Here is an 18,840-nt window from a genome sequence, read left to right on the forward strand (position 1 = left end):
CTTAAATATTTCTGTCTTCCACGCAACACTTCAAGAAATGAGTTTACTTTTGGGGGAGGCATCCCATCTTGGAATCTAGTTATATCCCCTCCCGAGCAAGTCAATTACCTAAATGCCATACCACTTTGGGATCATCAGTTTGGGATGGAAACTTTTAGAAATAAATGTCGTTCGTAATTGCTCGCTGCTCCCTCAGGGGGAAGCACTGTCGGATGTCACTTGCAACACGCCTGGCTTTCGATTTCAGTTCAAGATATGGAAAGTTACTCTTGCTGTTAATAATATACATAAAGTATAATAATAACATAATGGATTCCATGCCTCTGGATAGAATTAGCATCACTCTCTTAATATCCCAACTTGTACACTGTACATTTTTCGATCCGATGACCTGTAAAATATCATTACTTTTGCGTGCTTACCTCTGTTTCCCAGGTCATAATCACCATAAGTGTCCCTACTAGGCAAAACCACTATCATTTATCTCTATATCCACAGCTGCACTCAGAAAATTGGGTGCTATAAAAATTAATGAAAAAAATAAATTAGTAAACCCCATTTGTCCCGTTTTTTTAAGGTAGCGTTGGAACGAAGAACCTACTCAATTCCAAACACATAACTATTAAGTGACATTTCACTTCACGTGGTTACGCAGTCACAGGGCGAACTTCAGTCCCGGGGAGGGAAAATGCACTCCACCTCTACACAGAGAGCGAGAGAGACCTGGGGCCATCGTCAGCTCCCCACGGAAAACTTAACCTGGACCCCATAAACGAAAGCTTCTCAATCTGACATAATGTTTGATTTGACGATGAATAAAAGTAAAGGAATAAGAGAGGACAGGAAGCACCACACTGCGCAGTAGTCACCGGGGTCCCTGTACCTGCGAGAAACAATCTGTCAAGGAAACGAACGATCTCCGTAATTGTTTTCTGAGATGAGAATCAATTTATTTACCGTTAGCTACGAAACACACCCACCTTTTTTTCATTTTCTCGTATAAAATTAAATGCTGATTTGTGGAGACAAAATTGCAGACAAAGGGTTCTGAGCAGCAGCCATGACTCACTATTAATAAATGAAGCTGGAGTAGGACCCGCGACAGGTCTGGGAGGACAGCAAGTAGATGACCACACCTCCCAGGACGACAGAAGGGTCGCCTTGCTCAGCGTTTGTTTTCAGGACGGGAAAACTATGACAAAGGTCTGTACACAGAATGGAATAAATGCCTTGGACACACATTAAAAGGAAGAGTAAACAGAGAAAATGTACAGAGAAAGAATATACTTTTACCACTAAAAATGTGCTATAATCCTTTCAACTCTATTAAAATAAGAATTATTAAAGGATTGCCTTTTGTAAGTCCAAAGTGGTGGAGGATAACTCATTTGATGGAAAAACGGAATACTTATCAAGGATAGAATGATGGTTTTCCTGAAGAAGAAAAACATGGCAGATATCTCCTCCACTCTCAACACAGAAAAACGTGTTATCTGCCATGACTTGCTCTGACGGATTCCTACCCTCGTTCCGTGTGCGAGTGTGATCGGGTAGCATCTCGTTAATACAGGGAATCTTCGGTGTTGTCTCAGAGGTAAGCGGTTCTGTGCTGGTGTGCTGACGTCGGTTGTGGCTCTCTGTGAGGGGACTTCTGCGTTCTGCTTCCTGGCCTTTGTAACAATCAAGTGAATAAATAGAAACGGACACAGAACTCAGCGGGCTTCGAACCAGCGGAGTGATCCAGTGGAGGTCAAGTGCCAAAGATTCTGTTTACGGCTATCGTAGCTCGCCAAGTTTTTAGCATGGATTTGTCCATGTTCATATTATATTGTAAAGAGTACACATATGTACACACGTCATTATAAACAAATACGGTATTAGAATTTATATACTCACGTTTTGTTACCAATAAGGATTTACAATCGGTTGGAAGCCATTGACAAATTACTCGTCCTAAACAAAGACCCTGTCTAGGACTGTCATAGTCTGCGCGAGGTTAGGGTCGAGCAGGCCCGTAGCACAATTCTTGATAAACATTTTATAGAAAAATCGGTCATATTCAAACTCGGATGAACATAGCCGACTCCAGAATCTGAAACCCAATGCCATGAACGACGCACACCAGAGCGTGTCTGCAGGGGAACCGGCCTTCCCCACACACGCCCCCTTCCCCTTTTCACTTGCTCCGGCCCTAGAGGCAAGTCCTCGAAGCCACGCTGGCCTCTTGCTCTGCCTCAACCAGCCCATCACAGCATTCGCGAAATTCGATGATTCTAGCTCTTTCCATAATAAGGCCTCTCACACCCACCACTCCCCGCCCCGCACTGTCCGCAGCCCGAAGCCCCTTTAAAGGGCTTGTGTCACCAGATTCTCTCCTTTGTGTGTCCTCTGCGCACAGAGGCTGGTGGTTTACTGGGGACTATATTCTGTAAACACACTCCATGGAAAGTACTCATTCCTTTGCTCCTAATTTTAAACGAGTTAGAAACCAGACTCGGCTTTGCTTTAAAACAAAATCGTCATCTCCAATTGGCAGATGCCTCTCATATGTTTCTGTCTTCCCTTTGAGGAAGCCACGTTTGCACCATATTGACATAACGGCCCTCTAAATACCCCTTGCTCATCTGGTCCATCACCCATCTTCCCCTTCCTCCCTTTTTATTATCCATGCCAATTTTGACCTCCGAACTAGACCATTATTTCCCATGGTAGAGACCCCTCCCACTTGCATCTGGATTCTCCAGTCTCTATCAGAGCTTGTCACTAAATAGGACTCAACTGTTGGCAGCTCTGTGCCTGGGGGTCGTCTCATAAAGAAGGATGACTTCTCAGCGAAATTCACTGCCCCCGCGCATGAGGTAGGAAGTACACCTGAGCGACGCGGTCCCGAAACAGAAAGGTCAGCGGCTTCCTCAGATGCTTCATGAGGCCACCCAGCCGCTGTCTGACCTTTTTGGCCAGCTCAGCCTTAGAACCCCGAGGCGGTTCGAGGGCTCCATTGCAGCTCTGATCCTGAGCACCTAACAGCAGAAAGGAACGAGTCTGTGCTCGCTCTAAGGACTGCATACCTGGGAAGTCGTTAGCAACGCAAAAGGTGAGAGAACTCTGTAGGGGACTAAAGTGTCAATCATGGACATCAAAATTTCAATATTTTTTTTCCTCTTTAAATCCGCAGATCATCAAATGATTTTATTTTTTTTATTTTATTTTTAATTTTTTTTATTTCTTTTTTAGATGAGGCCACCCTCGGCTGACCTCACAGATTGCAAGGACCTTGTCAGTTTATAATCTCTTATTTTTTTAATTTTTTTATGCCTACAGCTCCTGCTCTTCCTAGATGGTCTCCCATCCAAGTACTAACCAGGCCCGACCCTGCTTAGCTTCCGAGTTCAAACGGGATCGGGCTTGTTCAGGGCGGCGTGGCCGAAGACTCAAATGATTTTATTATTTAATTTTTAAAAATAAAAATGCCACATTAACTGCCCATAGTAAGAGCAGAAGATGCTACGAGTTCTTAGCACTACGCTTAAAGGAAAATTTGCCCTTTGCTGTATTACTGTGCTCACGCGTCTTTTTAATAAAATTTAAAACTGCCGGAGCGAAGATTAACAATTTACATTTTCTTTATTAATTTAAACATAAATTGGAACTGAACTACAAATATCGCATTTCAAATAAATGTCCTGTATGTCATTGATTTTAATGCTGAAGTAACGACCTTTTTCACAAAAATAAGCAAAAAAATAAAAAGCAGGAAAAGTCCAATAAAAAAAGTGCATTTAAATTTCAGTTGCTAACGCTCTACTTAGCAACCGTGCGCTCAGCTGTGTGGGGAGAGGCAGCAGTCCATAGTAAGTGCGTGTAGCGTCTAATGGTAATCAACATGCTTTTAGGGAAATGAAAATAATATTCCCTTATTGAAAAAGAGTTAAACGAACTCTTTACATAATGTGTTTAACATTCTTTCTCGGACTCGGATTTTAATGAAGTGCAGCTCACCGCAAACGTTCATCTTAAAGAACCTCTGGGATTGTTCTTCAATTGAGCAAATTGGGTTAAAATATTGCACTTTTACTGCGGGCTTAATAGCTTAAAGAGTTATTAAACATTTAATTATTAACCTTGGCATGAAAGAATTGGAAAGGCTTCTTGGATGATTGAAGGATTTTAGTTTTCTGGATGAAGTTCATGTGTCAGGATAACGCAGATCTAACTAGCCACACCAAAGTGAGCGTTTCCCTTTAATTCACTTTAATTTAATTATATGTGTATGTGTATGTATGCATGTGTGTATGTGTGTATATATATATATGTGTACATATATATATATACACATACACACATGCATACATACACATACCACCACTTGAGAAAATCATTCACAGAGGAATTCTTGTTTTATAGGAAAAATATCAAGTAATGGATGCTGAGTACTGGAAAATTCACATTTACTACACCATGGGCAGGTCGAGCCTGGTGACATTCCGTTTGCTTTTGCTGGACACCTGCCGTGTGCAGAGTGCTGTTCTGGGCCTCAGCAAGCGGGGAATCGGTTCTCATAATGCTTATATTCTACCAGAGATAGACAGACACACACAAGTACAGAGTTTTAAAAAGACAAACGATTGTAGTAACTGGTACAAAGGGAATTAAAAGAGTTTCACTTCGCTAGGTGACGCGGGCAATGAAAAGCCGACAAACGTTTAATAACCGACCCTCCAAAGGAGAAGGAAAAGCCCTGGGCTGTCGTGTTCGTCATTGTCCTTGGCGTGAATAACCCCAACGTGACTGATTTCAGGCTACCACATGGCATGGCAGGTCGCAGAATGGGAAGAGGTGTGCCACCAGCCCTAGAGAGCTGTCCTGAGCCGGCGCCAGCACACCCCATCACCATGGTGAGCGTACTTTAGGTTGACCTGGTCTCTCCGGCAAAGCGACATTTGAACTCAGGTCCAAATAACCAGAAAAAGCCACTTGCGGAGCCACGGGAGCTATGTTTGGGCAGAAAAGCCAGCTAAAGTCCCAAAGCCAATACAAGCTGGGATTGTCAGAGGAACAGAAAGAGGACCAGGGAGCCTGGAGTGTAACGAGCAGAGCGGGGACTCGGAACGGGTGGCAGGCGCAGCGAGCCTTCACGCCCCCGGCGACCGCAGTGCAGAACGGGCTGGGACGTCACCGTGAGGTTTGTGGATCACGCTCGTCATCTCGACGAGCACTCTCGATGTGTCCGTCCTGGGCTTGCCGTCCGTGGCGAAGTGAACCGGTTACTGGGGAAGCGGGGAGACCCGGCCGTCGACTCGGGGGAGAACGGGAGGGTGCTTCACTGAATGACAGTTTGGAACTAAGAAGCATCCGCATAGCACTACTAATGGTGGCATCCGACTTAATACGTAATTCGCTTCATGAAAAATTGATTGTTCTGCTTTTGTTTTCTGGAGCCGAGTACTAGAGAAATGGATGTCTTTCTTGTTGTCGGTATTGTCGTTTCTATAAAATGATTCTGTCATTTAAAAACAACACGAGCTAAAATGACTTCCTGAGATCCTGACCTAAGAGTTTATATAGAAAACAGATGTTTTTTCCACTGTGGCTGTAACAGCACAGAACAGCAGGCATTAGGTGCCGTGGACATAATATCCAGCAAATAAAACATCACGGACTCCAAGGGAACTGTAGCTCCTCCTCACTCTGTTCCAAAGCGTCCTGTAACTCGGCGTAGAGTTCCCCTCGGCTGTAGTAAAGCACAGATGGTATTAGTGTTTACTGGATCCACAAAGGGTGCTTTAAAAAGTACACGTGAAAAACACTGATGTTTTGTGAATATGGCCGGAGTAGGAAGATCAGGAACAACAAAGCAGAGTAGACGCTCCGAGTGGGCGGGGGAAATACAAATACGTCTATGAATAAAGTCTAAAGGTAACGGTTTGATTTCCCCTAAGTCGGTCTTCATTTTAGTGATCGTATTCTTCATTTATGACTGGTTCTTTTTTATGTTTTCTATCTCCATTTTTATGTTTTTATGTTTCGTGTCTCTTTAAATTCTCACTAAATTCATCTACTCTCCCCTTAAGTTCACCGAGCATCCTTATACCCAGCGGTTTGAACTCTGCGTCTGGTAAATCATTTGTCTCCATTCTGCTTACTCTTTCCCTGGAGCTTTATTCTGCTCTTTCTTTCGGGACTCGTTTCTTTGTCTCCTCGTTTTGGCGGCCCCCCTATGTTTGTGTCTATGTACTAGGTAGGATTGCCACGTCTTTCGGTCTTAGGAGAGTGGCCTTATATAGTAGGTGTTGTGACGCAGTCTCCCTGGTCACCTGAGCCGAGTGCTCTAGGCACGTCTCTCGTGTGGGTTGTGTGTGCTCTCCTGTTGTAGCTGAGCCTTGGTTGCTGTGTGTATGTCAGTGGGAGGGACTGACCCTCAGGCTGATTGGTTGTGAGGACCGGCGTGGCTACAGGGGAGGCGCCGCCGTGCAGGGGCGGACCCTCTGGAGCAGATTCGCTTCAGCATGGCTCTCGTGCCTGCACAGTCTGTCCTTCGAGTGTGTCATCCTCAGCTGTGGCCCTGGTGATGCTCCTGCTCAGACTGATGCTGACTACTAGGCGTGCAGGCCTGGGCTTCCTGGGAGGGCCCCCACTGCAGGCCAAGTTCAGCTGCAGCCTGTACCCTTCCCAGGGCCACCTGGTATGAACCACCAAGCAATCTGCAGATGGCTGCCACCTGCACTGGACTTAGAGGTACCTGGAGAGCTCAAGCCAGGCACCGAGGCCGGCCGCCATTAGTGCCAGGCTGGGGGCTGCTCAGCAAGAGGTATGGGCTCGCTGGGGCTAGTTGCTGCTTGTTTAGGGTTTGTGAATCTTTTAGAGATTTGAGGAACATCCACAGCATCAACCAACACAGGTCATTTGTATGGGAAAGTCACTGGAGGCAGCTTGGGTGGCCCACACATTGGGGGGCGGGGTCTCAGGAAATCACCTGGGCAGACGAGTGGTTTCAGCCAGGTTTATGGTACCTGGATATGAGGCCCACCTGTGCATGCAAGCTGGGGCGGGGAGGGCCCGACGAAGGAACCAGGCCCTCTGCCAGCACTGCTGTCTGGGGGAAAGCCGCCCCTCCATCCCTCATCCTGAAGCAGACATCTCGGTCCCTCCCAGTGTGTCCCTGGCACCTTTCAAGCTGTGGACCCAGCGCTGGAGCTCAGAGTGAAGAAGTCTGTTAGCGGTAAATTTGTCCCGGCCCTTTTAGAGGAAGCCTGGGACTCCAGCCGCCCTCCATGTCACTCAGCCACTGTCCCTGCTGGTTCTCGCAGCTAGAGATTGTGGGGACTCCTCTTTCTGGCACTGGAACCCTGGGCTGGGGAGCCCAGTGTGGGGCCGGGACCCCTCGCTCCTCCGGGTTGGGGCTCCACTGCAAGTCAGCCCCTCTGCGTCTCTGCCCTCCTACCAGTCTCGAGGTAGCCTCTTCTGTGTGTCCCCAGTTGTAGGACTTCTGTTCAGCCAGACCGCAGGTGACTCCCAGTGATGGTTGTTCTGTCATTTGGTTGCGATTTTGATGTGGTCGTGAGTGGAGGCGGGCACAAGGTCTCCTTACTATGCCATCTTGACAAGAATTCGGTAAAGGGTGTTGATGGTATCTTTCTTGGCCTTGAGAAATCAGTAGAAATTTTTTTTTCTTTTTTAACAGTTTATTTTGAAATAGCTTAGGAAGATCAAGCTTCAAAGTAGTATAGACATCCCCGTGACCCTGTGTAACCAAAGAACAGAAAATTAACATTGGCGCAGAGCCCTTAACTAGACTGCAGACCTTATGCACCTGCTCTTCCCTCGCTGTATAGTCGCATGAAACTTCATCACATCTGCAGACTGACGTAACCGTCACCACAGTCAGGATACAGAACTGCTCCATCACCACATAAACTCCCTCACGTGACCCCTTAATAATCGCGACACCCCCCGCTCACTAAACCACAACCCCGGCCAAACACTAATCTGTTCTCCGTCGCCACAATTTCTCGCTTTGAGACTTTTATATGAATGGAATCATACGGTGAACAAACTTTGAGACTAGCTTTTTTTTTTCACTTAGCATAATGCCATGAGATGTATCCAAGTCACACGTACATCAATAATTCCTTTTCATTTGCTGGAATGATGTGCCGCTGTTTGTTTATTCACTCACCCGCCAAGGAAAACTGGGCTGTTCCAGTTCAGGGCTGCTATGAGTTTCTGTGCACAGTTTCTTAGGTGAACATACGTTTTCATTTGTCTGAGATAAATATCCGAGAATGCGATCGTCGTGTCACATAGTAGGCGTCTGATTACCTTTATAAAGACTGCCTGATTATTGTCCCCAGCAATGCGGGGACGGTCCTGTAGTTCCTCATCCTTGTCAGCGTGTGATATCGTCCATATTTTCCCGTTCTAACAAATGTGTCCTTGTATGTTATTATAGATTTAATTCACATTTTCCAAGTGGCTAATGATCTTGCATTGGAAGTATTTTAATATACAAAAGGGACGTCGTGGAATAATATACACGTAATTTTGGGAACTGTGTGGAGGACAGAATGAAATATCCCAGGATGGAAAGTTAAAAACCGACTGAGAGGAGAGAGATAAATCAGGATGTCCAGATATAGTCCGGGTAATAGATTAAGTTTACCTAAACTAAAGCATTGACAAGGGGCAAGGAGAGGAGGGATTGGGTTTGAGAATCACTGGAAAGTAAAGTATTTTGCTTAAAATTATTTTCTAGCCTTTCTAAGAACATCGTTGGCCATATTTCTGACCCCTTGGCCAGGTCACTTGGAAAGCCAGACTAAGTCCAAGGCCATTTTAGGTTGAGGAACTAATGGGAACAATTCTTAGGGAGAAAACTGTAATATGACAATAGCCTGATGTATAGCTGCCTTGCAAGGGAGTTAGAAAGCCAGTAACTCTTGGAGGGTTTTTCCAAATTTACCCATGTCTGGGTCCACTATCAAAAGAATGGATAGGATAATCATTGCATTCCTACCCACTGAGTACTTTTTCATGATCACAGAAATCATCGAAGACAACAAACTTAGAGAAATAACGTCTCAGAAAACATAGCCACCATTGCGTTTTTGTTTTCCTTTGTAAGATCATGATAATATATATTAAGCATAACACTAATCATAGATAAGCCATGCAGTGAAATGGTTAATATATTATTTACTTGACCCTCTCAACCACAATCTGTTGTAACTTTATGAGAAAATAATTTCTCTATTTTAAAGGTAAAACAAAAACAAAAATAATCCTTGAAGCCAGATAGAATGCAAAGCGTGTGGCACTGAGTGGGGGATTTTTTTTTCTGACAATAGTGTAACTTCCTTCTATACAAGACGAAGAAACAGAAACTCTTATTAGAGCATCTAAGTCCTAGCGAATCTACTTGAAGCACAGACACATGATTAGAGGCAAATGTAATCCATATTTATGTTGCCAAAAAGAGATGAAAATCTATAAAGTACTGTGATCATATTTAGAAAATTTTCAATCAAATCGCTCTGCTCATTCCTAAATATGTTGATAGCACCAAGACACAGATTTCTGGCTTCATTCGATTGCCAGCGAAGCAGAAAAGAAAAATTATTAAGCGTAAATTCTACTGAAGTTGAAAGACACGAACTAGTCACATAAATGACATATATTTTTCTACTTCCTAAATAAATTTAAGAAAATAATGAAAAAATAATTCTCTAACGAAGAAAAATAATAAGAATCAGTGATAAACTCCAAAAATTACTTGACAAAGTAAGAGAAATGCCAGATCCAAACAAAACGACTAACACACAAACCACAAAAAAAGAATGAAGAAATGAACAAAGCCTGCCAAAGATATTCACACTAGAGGAACTATTTTTAGAAAGAACCGTGGAAAAACCCACGATTAACATGGACAATGGACTAGTGGTTACCAGAGGGGAGGGGGAAGGGGGAAAATAATAAACTGCTAAATAAATAAATAAATAAATAAATAAATAAATAAATAAATAAATAAAATGTTAAAAATAAAACAAAATAAAATGAACTATGATTAATTTATTTTTTTAGAAAAAGAAATAATAATCACTGAACATAGAGTATCAAAAAATAAATAAAGCCTTTGCTAAATTAAGAAATCGTGGGGAAAAAAAGATCATCGGTATTTGCAAAAGGCAAAATTGTTGTGGCGGAAAAAATTACTGTGTTATATTAAATGTATATCAAAAAAGCAGACTGGGAAAATGGTTTAATTAACTATGCAGCTTATTCATGCAAAAGAAATTGACACAACTCAAAAACAGAATGGTTCCACTGTGGTTAATAAACGCATCAGAAGAAACAGGACATTCTATCCCTGTAGAAACCATAATTAAAGAAAACAATAAATAGGATAAATGGGATAAACGTATTCCATTTATCCCCAAATAACTGGAAACTCCCGCTCTTTAAAACTGCACACAGCAGCCCTCTTCAGAAGTGTAATTCCAAGAAAATTACACTTGGTAATCAGGCCTTCAGACTGATTACCCAAGTTTTTACTTTTCAAAGGCGTTTTTTTAAAAAACCCAAAGAAAGGGAGGAAAAGAACATTAAAGGTTCAAATTGTCTTCTGCCCTAAGATCTTGAACGGCGGCGCCATTCCTATAAACATACTTTAGTCACACGCGTTTGTTGAGGTTATATGAATAATAAGTGACATGTAAAGACCCATACATAGTCTCCGGCCATGCCCCCTGAACGCGCCCGATCCCGTCTGATCTCGGAAGCTAAGCAGGGTCGGGCCTGGTTAGCACTTGGATGGGAGACCACCTAGGAAGAGCAGGTGCTGCAGGCATTTAAAAGAAAAAGAGAAAAAAGAACCACACATGAGTAGAGAGGAAAATCTGCAGAGAGCTCTTTACCTATGATGGAAATGCGAGCCTCAGGACAGGCCCTGCCTTAAAAAACAACTAGGAAGTTCAACAACCGCAAAAATTTTAATCAAAACACAGTTTATCAGTAGAATATAAAAGAATGTAGCTATGAGAATTTATAAGGACGTGGACTCTGTCAGGGTAGACAAAGATATATCAGAAGAGATAAAATGATTGAGATTTGAGCATATTCATTTTTTTCCAATATACACAGTTTTAAATCAAAATATTCAGAAACGTGTTGCTATCGTCAAATGAATATTCAACAAATGCTATCAGAATATTGAATCTTGAGGTGATAAAAATAGATAGATGGGTCAGTTAAAGACCATGCACAAAATGTCCTAAATACCATAGAAGCCCTATATTCATTCACTTAACAAATATTTGTAGAATGCGTCATAAACAAACACCGAACGGAAGCCACTGTCACGGAAATACACGTAGGATTATTTGGGGCAAACGAATGTCACACATGCTTCCTTTCCTGACTACTGAAGAAAACTACAAAGAAGCTGGAAAATAGCAGTAAATCAATCATTTGTTAAAAATAATAATATGAACCTATCCGCAGCATCAAGTAGAAAAGAGTTTGTTGCATCCATTGATCACTGAGACTTCAGGGATGAGGCCGTTAAACTAAGAAATGACTCGTCAGCCTCTTGGAAGCCAGAGAGAGGGGAAAACACCAGAATCCTGGCCCTGGTTGTGTCACTTGGTGTGGAGTAGTGGCCAGGTCATTAGCCTCTGTGATGCACTCATTTGTCTCCTCTTTCAAACTGAAGACATGAGAAGCCCGTCTTCTTGTGGCCAGTATCACTTAAGCTAAGACATACCAATGGTTCGAACCTGGAAAACATTATGCACATGTGAAATATTGGAATTCTTTTTCATAGTTTAACACTCAGGAACAAAGAGCAGCTTAAGGAAACAGACGATAAATCTGCTCTTCTTTAGATCCCAAAGAAATTAACTACAGCGGACCGGCGTGGTAAAGACCATGAAAGATATGGAGATTCACAGAAAAAATTATGAGAGGCAAGAAACAGCAGCTAGAAAGAAGCCCCGTGGATGGGTAGGAATAAGAGAAGCTGCCTCTACGGGTCGGGGAAAGTAGACCTGAAAATAAAACCTGGTGATTTCAATCAACGCATGTGGCAAACGCAGCTTCCGGGGACCATGGGGGGTGGGGGGCAGACACAGCACAGCCCTGAGCAGCAATCTACTCAAATCCTACAGGTGACATGCAGGAAAACATACAGCCCTTCTTAGGAACAAGAAATGCGACTCCTTGTTCCTCTTAGATGAGCAAGCCTAAGAGTAGAAGGTTCCGGAAACAGCAGCTTACGCTTCGTCCTCTCAGCCACTCAGTTTTCTCTCGTGACAGCTTGGCTGGGCCATTTCTGAATATCATCACGTTTGCCTGTTAGACCAAAAAACCAGAATGCATACAAGGATAGAGTCCGAAATGACGAAGGGCCAGTATGATTTAAAATGATTCGAGAAACAGGGAGTGTTGAGTTTATAGACGAGACAACATTTCGGAGAGAGATCATGGTTGTCTCGAAGATGTGGGGCGTCGTTGCATAAACAAAGCAGAAACACTGTCTCTGTGACCCCCAGTAGCAGGACTAGGACCAGCGGATCAAAATAACGGGATTTCGGCTCAGGTATGAAGGAAGAGGTTCTCTAACAGTTCAAATTATACTTAGTTGTTGTTAAACAATAACTTACGTATTTTGCAAACAGATGCTTATAAAATCAAGTTGAATTTGTTATCACTTTTTGATGGAGGACTGGGTCATGGTGCTCTCCTACAACCTGAGTGGGAATGTCATTTGTTAAGTGCAATTCGGTAGCATCTATCAAAAAATTTTAATGGTTGTACCTCTGGGTGTTCACCTAGCAATCCTGTTTTTATTATTCCATACATGACCGTAAAGACCTCTACTCACCTTCGCTCCATGAAGCATGGTTGATAATAGATTTTTTAAAATAGAAATACGCTAAATATTCCACAAATAGATTTTGGTACTCCTATTCCAAGAAATATCATGCCATCCTTTACCAGAATGAGTTGGACTTCTGTGTGCAATTGTAAGACATTATGGGGGAGGGGGGAGGAGGCTTCTGAACAGAAATTATTGAATTTTAATAAAATTATTAAATTTTAATAAAATCCATATATGTGAATTTGGGCATGTGTAACCATGTGAATCCACATAAAATAATAAGGGAAAAATGTATTAAAATGATATCAGTGGAACCGGTCAAGGCCAGAATGCAGATTTAAATGGGAAAAAGAGAACCCTATTTAAATCTCTGTAATTCCGCATGGGTTAAGCTACATTACTCAAGCTTTGCCTGTCTAATTATTTTTGTCACACGGGTTTGTCTATTTCTTTGTTCTGAGAATTTTTTATCATGGGAAATGCTACCTAAGAGATGATAAAGCTCAATGACAATTCTAAAAAAAAATCCATATTTTTTCTACAAGTAAAAACAACTAGCCATATATACACAAAATATATAAAATATTGACCTGTTTGGTTTAGAATGTTCTCAAGATTTTATTTGCCAATTGAATAAACAAAGCTACGCCAATATTGGAAAAGAGTTAGACCCAAGTCGGCATTGATTTGCTCACGTATGAGCTGTGATGTTTGTGTCTGGTCTGCCCTGTGGACCGCTTTCCTCCCCACGGTTAAGTGCAAGTCATTTATTTGTGGACGGAACACGAGCGCCGTGCTGGGGAATTCGGCATGGAACGTGTCAGATTCAAAGGCGCCTCCGTGATCGCCCATGGTCCGTGATGCTGTCCCCTGGCCATGCGAGCCTCGGTCCTTCAGGAAAGGTGGGAGCGGGTCCATTCCGCCCGCCAGCCTCAGGTTCCGTTGTCACCCTGCTCCAGAGTGCAAACCATCTGCTCGTTAATTTTTGGCTTAATCTGAGCATCTTTACGGAGAGACCATCTGTTCCTTTTCTTTAAATATCTAGTTCCAGTACTTTCTCACTGATCTACTTCTCAAGTTTTTTACATATGTCAAAACTTCCATTCCATGGTCTCATATTAGTATGTCGTCTACTCGGGAGGAGCCTGTGACAGACGCTGGGTGACCCGAGAGGCACAGGTAACACTGAGAGACTAAAAATATCTACCTAAGAACGAAGGGCTCACGAGCGGGAAACCGATGACAGAGCCGAGATCCCCGACGGCCCCCACGCGCGAGTCCCCAGCCGTCACTCACCATGCACGGAACGACAGGAGCTCACGTCGATTCATTTCCGCCATCAGGATACATGCCCGTCGCCAGTGCGTACTTAGGAGGAAGTGTGCTTTCAGCCGGAGCGAAGAAAAAGGAGGAAGAAAGAAAGAAAAGAAGCAGGGATAGAGGATTTCGCAGGATTTGGGCAATCCCGGGACACGTTTCTAGGACAGGCTTACCAAGGGCAGGTCCCGAGGTCACACGTGAAGCGAACTTTTCACGTGCGGGCTGCTCGCTAAAAGCAGGACTCTGCGGCGGACCTGAGAAGCTGCAGCTGTGCTGGGAGCTTGGCGCTGAGAGGTGGCAACGGCCACTGCAGATTCAGACGTCACCAGCTCTTCCTGTCCACCTGTAAAAATAAAAGTCAGAGCGAATTTACTAAAAGTCCCATATGCGAGTATACGTGCGATTAAACTTTCATTTATGTACGCAGAATGTTATATAACTGAATAAAATTACGTAAACTATATATGACTTTTACCTATAAATTCCTATTTTCGAGTTGCATTTATAAAGAAGAAATGAACAAATTAAGAACAGACGAAGTATATCGAACAAACATTATTAAATTCATTTAGACGTCGAAACTTCCAAAAAGATCTTGGCGCGATAAAATTGATAGATAGGTAAGCAGACAGATCGATACAGAGAGAGTGAGAGAGACAGACGGACACAGACAGACAGAGAGACAGAGGAAGAGAGAGAGAGAGAAAATTAGTGCAAAATATGGAAAAGCTGTTGCAATTAAAAGAAGGTAAATCTGATAACCATAGCAGTAGCTGAGGTGGCATGAAGCAAGCCTGCAGCAAAAACCGTCACAGCAGCCCAGGCAAAGAGAATTTTATCAAACACAGAAAGGAAGTATGTCTCCTGGAGGGAGCAGGTTTTCATCCCGAGTGGAATCTCTCACACTGAGCGATGCTCGGATACACAGCTCCCATTTCCTCCTAGAAGACCACGGACCAGCGGCTGTCAGTTGGTCGTCAACAGCACGTCACACAAAGCCATTTTACAAACATGTTCCCAAACATTGACCTTTTTAGGTGGCCAGTTTCAGCCGGGGGTCTCGACACAGGTATGTACAAATAGGAATCTCATCGCGCTATTATCTGAATATGGCATCCCGCGTCTTCCGCCCCTGCCAGAGCAGACCTCAGTTTCTTTCCATTCATTTTTGGTGAAAAATGCCTCTCAGCCCCTCAGCCCCGCTCCCATCTGGTGGCTATGAGTTTGTTCTCTGTATCTACGAGTCTTCTTCTGTTTCGTTTGTTCGTTTATGTTGTTCCTTAGATCCCACATGTAAGTGAAACCTTCTCGTATCCGTCTTTCTCTCTCTGACTTATTTCACTTAGTCTAACACCCTCTAGGTCCATCCATGTCCCTGCAAATGGTAAGATTTCATTTTTTGTGGCTGAGTAATATTCCATCGTATACACGAACCACAACTTCTTTATCCAATCATCTTTTGTTGGGTGTTTAGCTTGCTTCCATGTCTTTGTAAATAATGATGCCGTGAACATAGGGGTGCATATGTCTTTTCAAATTAGTGCTTTCAGTTTCTTTGGATAAATACCCAGGAGTGAAATCGCTGGATCATAAGGTAGTTCTATTTTTAATTTTTGGAGGAACCCCATGTTGTTTTCCATAGAGTCCCTTCTCCCCACAACCTCTCCAACACTTGTTATTCCTTGCCCCGTTGACGACAGCCATTCTAACAGGTGTGAGATAGTATCTCAGTGTGGTTTTGATTTGCGTTTCCCCGATAGCCAGTGAAGTCGAGCATCTTTTTCTATGTCTGTTAGCCATGGGTATGTCTCCTCGGGAGAAGTGTCTGTTCAGGTCCTCCGCCCATTTCTTACTGGAGTGTTTGTTTTTCTAGTGTGAGTTGTTTGGCTTCCTTATAAATGTTGGCTATTGACCCCTCGTCAGATGTGTCGTAGGCAAAGTCTTCTCCCATCCAGTAGGTTGTCTTTTTGTTTCGCCGATAGTTTTCCTTCGCAAAAACTTTTTAGTTCGATGGAGTCCCATTTGTTTATTTCTCCTTGTGTCTCCCTCGCCCGAGGAGCTGCCTGTGTTTGTTCTAGGAGTTGTATGGTGTCGGGTCTTTCATTGAGAGACCCACCCTCTTAACTTTGTAACCGTACGTTATTGTCGACTGAAGTACGACGTTGGACAGCAGATCTCTAGACATTATTTATTTGCTTAACGGAAACTTGAAGCTCACTGAATAGTAACTGCTCATTTCCCCTCCCCTCCCCCAGCCCTGACAGCCTCCATTCTACTCTTTGATTCTATGAGTTTGACTTTTTTAGGTACCTCATATGAGAGGAACCACACAGTATTTGCCTTTCTGTGACCGGCTTATTTCACTTAGCATAATGTCCTCAAGCTTCGTCCGTATCGTCACGTGCTGCAGAGTTTTCTCTTTAAAGGCTGAACAGTATTCCGTCGCGTGTATGTACCTAGCCTCCTTTGTCCATTCTCCCGTGGATGGACATTCGGCAGTTGCCACCTCTTGGCCGTCGCGAGCAGTCGTGAGGTGAGCAAGGGCCTGTCGCTATCTCCTTGAGCCCCCGACGTCCGTTCTTCTGGATAAACACCCAGAAGTAGGGTTGCTGAATCGTAGGGTCGTTCATTTTTAATTTTTGAGGCCCGTTGGCTCTCACCTTAGTCAAGACCTCCTACCGCCCGCTCGTCATCGTTTATTAATTATGCCTTTTCTGAGGCCAGCCAGCCTGGAGGGACCCAAAATATAGCTCCATCGCACCTGGCAGCGTAACCTTGCACCGATGCACTTAATCTTCTTTACCATCATTTTCTCATTTGTAAAACAGGGATAACAGTAGCATATTTTTCATAGGGTTTTTGGGAAGTTCAAATGAGCTGACGGAGGTGAGGCACTCAGACCCCGTAAATGCTCCGTCGCACTTAGAGCTGTGTAGGGTCAGCCGTTGTCACACCGAGGGACAGAACTGGTGTTTCCTTGTGTGGCGAGGGGAACTCATACAGCCTGCTTCGGGATGCTTCATGACCATCTTAATTTTTCTCTACCTTTTTATTCCCAGCACCTAGTACAATGCTAACCACACAAAAGAAGGTGCTTGATAAATATTTGTAGGCTTAATGGATGACTAGCACGGCTTACTTAATGTCTGACTGCCTGGATCCTCGTGGCCGCTGGAGGACAGTGAGCACCATTAAGAGCGGAAAGGAAATCGGATGGCAGAATGAGCTCGGGTGGGGGTTAGCGGCGTCTGGTCCTACTGCGGTGGCCCTCGGGGACGTGTGTGTGCCCGTGGAGAGCGGCCTGGACAATCGGAGTTAGCGGATGCGAACCAGACCAGGCAATGGCGAGGCGGGCGCATGAATACACCAGAATTGCCCTGGCTTTAAATGGAGTCACTTATCTATTTCCATCAAAATATCATAAAAAGGACATGGTGTTTGTCACCCGGGGTTCCAGCAGAAAGCAGAGCACGGACTCGAAATGGGTCATTCCCGGCACGTGGAACACGGTGGCGGTTTTTAGGTAGGCAAGTCTCAGGAAAATAAAAGGGGAGCCAGCACCCCGCAGACCACGCAGGGCGCCTGCAGGGCAGGGAGTGCAGAGGCCACCTGGCAGGAAGCCAGCGCTCGCCACGGGGACAGCGACAGGGACTGGGCCAGCGCGGAGTGAGGAGCGGCCACGCCCCGCCGCGTCTGCGCCCCCAGCGCGCCGAGGACACCGGGCGTCACCCACGGGCGGGTCCCCAAACTCGGGCGATGGGGAGGCCGAGACGGAAAGCGGGGCAGGCCCAGGACAGACGCGGGACGCGGAGGGCGGCCAGGGCGGCGGCGCGACACGCTGGGCCACACGGTGAAGTCGCCGCCCTTGGCGGGCTTCCTCGGGACCGCGAACGCGCAGGTGCGCGGAGCCCCGGGATCACAAGACCAGGGGTTGGGACGGCGACCCGTGGGGCGCCCTGCGGACAGTGCTGCCCCCCGCCAAGTATCAGCAGACAACCAATGTCGCCTCCCCTCGGTCACTGGGGGACTCGGCCCACAGGGACGCTGTCCCCCCCATAGGGTTCACGGGCGCCGCCTCCAACCGACAGAGACAGTCCTGTCCTGCTGCAGGTGACGAGGGCGTTTACGGGGCCACGACAGCGACCGCGCAGCTCAGGGATGGGGAGAAACGGAGTCGCCGGGCCAGATGCCACCGGGAACGGCCCCGCACCGGCCCCTAAGCTGGCCTGGCCACGTCCCACTGCCGTTTACCGGGGGTGGACGGTGTGGATTATTCCAAACCAGCTCAGGAGCAAACGCGCGCCGGGTCCTGTCCACGCGGGTGGCCTCTGCCGGGAGCAGGTGACTCGACTCGGCTCTTCCACGGCGGGCAGCATGCGGGGTGCGTCGCCCTCAGAGCTGCTCTTCCTCTGACACCGGGTCTAGCCCGGCTCCCGGCGTGTGCCTGGCACAGACCTACCTGTGCAGGTGGGTCCCCGGCAACACACGGCTGCGCCCCGCGAACGCGGGACCGATGCGGGAAGCCGCCCCGGCCTGTCGCTCGGGAAGGAGCAAGGATGGGAGCTTTTAGCCTTGCAGCTGTCCACGGGCCGGGTGGCCTCGGTGCCCTGCAGTGCTCCTGGACGACGCGGGGCGCGGGTCCCCGG

At 45.4% G+C, this 18,840-nt stretch overlaps 2 pseudogenes; one reads left to right on the forward strand and one right to left on the reverse strand.

Moving 5' to 3' along the window:
* Nucleotides 1–3,312: 3,312 nt before the first annotated feature.
* LOC120582452 (uncharacterized) lies at nt 3,313–3,431 on the reverse strand (annotated as a pseudogene).
* Nucleotides 3,432–10,725: 7,294 nt separating this feature from the next.
* On the forward strand, nt 10,726–10,843 carry LOC120582472 (uncharacterized; annotated as a pseudogene).
* The last annotated feature ends 7,997 nt before the right edge of the window (nt 10,844–18,840 follow it).

Source organism: Pteropus medius, unplaced genomic scaffold, assembly GCF_902729225.1.
Source record: "Pteropus medius unplaced genomic scaffold, Ma_sr-lr_union100, whole genome shotgun sequence".
NCBI lineage: Eukaryota > Metazoa > Chordata > Mammalia > Chiroptera > Pteropodidae > Pteropus > Pteropus medius.